This window comes from Helianthus annuus, chromosome 4 (genome assembly GCF_002127325.2).
Source record: "Helianthus annuus cultivar XRQ/B chromosome 4, HanXRQr2.0-SUNRISE, whole genome shotgun sequence".
NCBI classification, from domain to species: Eukaryota; Viridiplantae; Streptophyta; class Magnoliopsida; order Asterales; family Asteraceae; genus Helianthus; species Helianthus annuus.
Genome location: NC_035436.2, coordinates 121,234,520 through 121,239,770, shown reverse-complemented (window position 1 = coordinate 121,239,770; position 5,251 = coordinate 121,234,520).

The following is a 5,251-nucleotide window of genomic DNA, read 5'->3' as shown; positions in this document are numbered from 1 at the left end:
GTGTTTTTTGTTTTCCTCCTACTTAGACAACCTCTAGGAGTGCTACCACATGTTTACCAAGGTTTACAAAGTTGATACATCACCATTTTGAGGTGCAAAGTTAGGATTGTTTTTTGTGTTTTGTTAAAACTTTCGAAACATGTTCATCTTGTTTTATCTGTGAAACATCTTCAAGTTGCCAACAAATCCCTATGTTGGATAGATGTTTGTTCCAAAAACAATAGCTGTATTAGCTTACATTCCACACAATCTAAGTCACCAAGCAACTTCAAGTAAACAAATTGAACAAACTACTCCAAGTATTCAAACAATAACCATGTTTGGAATGCACTCGTTTAGTTGAACTCATTTGGTTACTTAGTGAGTTAGCTTAGCCCTATTTTGTCTTTCATACTTGTATTCATGACCATCTGAATCAATAGACCGGTGAGCTTCTTGGCAATCATCTGATTTATGAGGTAGACTAAAAGGACCGGTAACATTGCAGAGCTTTTACATTTTTGTTAGTTTCTTTTATTTTCCGTTTCTTTGTTTTTATTGTTATTTCATATCAGATTAACCCTTTGTTGTTTGACGTTCCGGAAATCACGAGCGGGTCATGAAGATGTAAGGTATGTTTTTGACTTGTTGTGTATTGGGGACAATACACGATTATTCGGGGGGTGGTAAGATTTGTTAAAATGACATCTTTAGTTTTACGTTTAAACCCATAAAAATTTAAAAAAAAACATTTTTAATAATTTTTAGGAATTTTTCTAGACCAAGCTCTTTTTGTAAAAAGTTCTTACTTTTTTGAAAAAAGGGGTAGTAGGCTACGTCGGCCAAAGATCTCTCTAGGCAGTAGCCTAGGGCGTCACCAGTGTTAACGAATTTGAGCATGCATCGTCGACGCCATCCCCCTGGTCGCCGATGCGTACATTTCGACCAGCTAACGCTGGTTCAATTTTAAATGTTAAAATCCAACCCATTCATTCTTAAACTCGTTTAAACATGACTCGAACTCAATTTTCACCACATATGCGACCCATGCACTACCTTATCTGGTCCACAATTGGTTGTAATCATAAACCAACCATTCTCTCTCATCTTTTCACTTCATCTTCCCTAAAATCTCTCCTCAAGAACCCTAACCTTCAATCTCTCGTAACTTTCTCAAATCTCCACCAAATTAAGCGATTCTTGAGCCCATTGTGTGTAGATTTTCGAGAGCTACAACCCCCCAACTCTGTTTCCATCAATTCTTGCTACTTTATGAGATTTTTGGGCTGCAATTTTCGGGTGTTCATCAAAGTTGTTTGTTTTACATCTTTTGCTAGTTTTTCTAGTTCTACAACACTAAAGTATGAAATTTACTTGTTTTCAGGCATAATTATTGCATGGTTTGTTGATTTCTTTTGAAATTATGAATTTGTTGTTTGATAGTAGGTTGTTTATGATGAACCCGTGATTTAGAAGTTTGAAAGCTAGTGAAACTTGTTTTTGGTTGGGATTGGGCATTAAACAAGTGTGGGGATGTGATTACACCCACTTGTTTGTATTTGAATGCTTATGAACATAATCATTGAACATGAAAAATGTGTTTTGGATGATAAAATTCACTATTTGAAATAATTTAATATGTTTGTTTTAAATCTAAGCATCAATCAAGGTTCAACATCATAGTATATGCCTAGGTTTTGAGTTCAGTTGAATTTTTTTTATCAGTGTTTTGATTTTTCTATGTGTTGTTTTGCAGTAATGGCGAGTCAAAAGAGGACTAAATCTTCGGATGAAGGAGCTTCTTCCTCGTCTGGTCTTAGAGTGGTAAAATGGCAGCAACCTTGTTGTGACACCCGGCTATTTTAAGCCTGTACCATACAAGCGTGACATGTGTTATGAATAAATAAAGGCAATAATTTATTAAATAAGATGTTAATATATAGTATTTGGAGTGTTGGTAAATCCAAACTTTGTTAAAAATTATGTTGGCAATAATAAGATAAACGTTTATCGTGTAACGAACAAAATGAGAAACAAACGTCGATGTCCGCCCGATTAATGTTAAAATCCTAAAAATATTTTGTTATGATTAAAACTCTATTTTTAATCATATTCATGAAGAAAAATTAATTAAAACGCTTAAAATCTCTGTTTTGCGAATTTAAACGCATACTGCGCAATACTGCGCGTATACTACAAAATACAGACAACGCAACCAGTCTAGGCAAACAAAATATTATTCAGCAATATTTTGATGAGTTAATTTTTATAAGTTGATAAAATAATTTGTAAATGCTTTAAAACGCAAGATAAAATACCAGGTGGTCAGTTAAATACCTAGTTTGGCCTAATATATATATATATATATATATATATATATATATATATATATATATATATATATATATATATTGGATATGTGTATGTAAATGTGTGCATGTGTAGGTGGTGGCTCATATGGGAGCCCACCTTTTTCTTGTTGCTTCCAAATTGCCAAGTGTAAGCCTAGAAATAAAACTAATCATTACAAACTGTCGCAACCCCCGTCCCCTAATTACCCGGGAACGGGCGGCCGCGGCCAGTTTTAGTGGTATCTGTAATTATCAATTTGGCAGCGGAAATTTTTCATCTGGACCGTAGTTAGGAAATATTTATCAGAGAAAACACCACATTTTTCAATAATAATAAATACATGGGAAAGACCCAAGTTTCCATTATAAACAGGTTTTTTAGGGATACCCCTAATTATCGAAAACAATTCTTGTTTTTAATTTGGTAACTTTTATTTCCACTTTTCTAAGCCTTCAGTGCTCTCCAGCTGACTTTTATTGGCTTCACACTAAGTTACCTGAAACACGTGTTTAAAACATTTTATCGGCAGGAAATACTGGTGAGTGAATCCCAGTTTAATCAAAACAGGTTTTATCAGTCTATAGCATTGAGGGCGGTCGTGCAATTACATTTGTTTCCATCTACTTTAATTACCACCCACGGTACTGTCAACCCGACTTGTGGTCATGTTACTACTCACAATGTAGTAACAAATTTTGTATACAAAACCCGAACATACCGACGATAATTGTAGAATACAAATACTCAATCACTGTTTAATATAATATTAATTGTGTGAGGTTTTGTAAAAACAATTTACAAAAAGGAGATTACTCATATTGCTATCTTAGGGTTTTCCTTTGTGGGTTCCTAGTGATTATCTTTTAATTACACAATGCACACGCTTAGTATAATAACCCAATATTTACATTAGTAATACCCTCCCCGAGATAGAATTCCAACGACTACGTCGGGCAGAACCTCGACAGCCGTTACGGAACCCTAGATTAATCGGGCAGTGTATCTAATACGTAACCCGGGGTTATAATACTTACAACGAGGCAGAGCTTTGCTATTTAGGGGGTATAATACCCGAGTATTACTTCTAATTTTAGAGATTTCGAGAGAGAGATTGATATTCTGAACGATTTGCAACCGAAGGCCGATCCATCTATTTATAGGGTCTGATCGACCCTTTTATCGCGCCCCGCGAAAGGGAACAAAGGGGCTTTCGCACCCCGCGAGGGCCCCTAAGGCGGTAAACGAGTTGCTGAGTCACGACAGGTTTCGACGCTTGTTATGCCACGTGGCTGATCCGGGCCGTGCCACCTATCCCCTCGCTCGCCGTCTGCGTAGAATCACAAGGAGTCTGTCGCGCCCCGCGACAGACCTAATTTATTGTTTTTATTTGTTATTTAATGAGGAAAAGGGATTTCGGGGCCGGTTTTCATATACGGGGTGTATTTTAGGACAATTGGGGGTGTCTAAAATATTTTAAAGAGGGTTGTTAAATCCTGGGTATATCCCTACGTCACGAGACAGAACCCCAACGAACTTAGTCGGGCAGAGCCTGGACATGCGTTGATGGGTCCTAAATCAATCGGTCAGGGTATTGACTCAGTGATTAGGGGTTACAATACTTAAAACGGGGCAGGGATTTATTACTATTATTATTATTAATAAGAGAATACACAATATATAATTTCTTAAAGAGAGAGGCGACAGAAAGAGATAAAAAGGAATGGACATCTGAATTGAAAAGGCTTAATGCCCTTTTTATAGTTGTCATAACTCATAACTAAAAAAGCAAGCAAATGAAATGGCATTTTTGCCATGCACGTAGATAACCAACATGCCTACACGTGTACTTTTAAATCATTGAAAGTTAGTTTAAAATTTATATTATTTTATTATTTTTATATTATAATTAATTCAACTGCTTCACTTATTTGGCGCTTATAACTTCTAAAATATGACGTTTTATAAAACAACGAATATGTCATTAGAACGAGAATATTCTTATCTACATTTTGAACCAAGTTTCATAAAAACGGAGTAAGTCCAAATACAATGTATTTTTATAATTTAGTTATTAAACGATTTCTACGTTTGCCAAAATACCTTATATTTTTATCGGTCAACTTACCAATGACCTGTTCGTGTAATAACTTTATTTTAAATTTAAAATTTTGGGAATGTTACATCCTCCCCACCTTGTTTTAAATCTCGTCCTCGAGATTTGGGCTACGATATCTTCTTGGGGTTACATCACGTATTTTAGTTGGTTATCAAGGTGTCTGGGATAGAATCAAAAGATGAATGTAAAGATATCATCGGATAATTCGAATTCAATGGTCTCAGAACTTAATTTCAGGAATTTATGTTAACTGAATGAAATGATACAGTGACTAAGTTTCATAAGTCAAAAGAGAGATTTGTATTGTCACACCCCCAAAATCCACTAGCGGAGTATCACCGCTTGGAAGCGTGACTGACCAGGATCAAGCCACCAATCATATTGAACAATACAATTAAGTAGTTGAAACCAAACACAATATAATTGGTGTTTCAAAATAAACCAAACATGTTTAAGAAATCAGCGGAAGCATAGTAATGTTTAAATAGCCAAAATGTAGTTTAAAGTTCAAATGTTAAGCATAGGACATAACAGTCCATATCCCACAACGATCACGCCTCCCCGTGCAAACTCCAGAAGTACCTAACGACCTGCAAGGCATGTAACAACGAGTCAACAACAAAGTTGAGCGAGTTCACAGTTGGTGTTCATTGTTAAGTTGTTTCAAAACCAGTAGTTCCTTTGTAAGTTGTAAGTTAATAAGTTTACTCTGTTTCCCAAACATATCCATAGTGGGTGGGGGCTTCCCCATGTTAACCACTAGACCTGTTTACCATATCGACCACTGACTAAAATAAGTTGGTG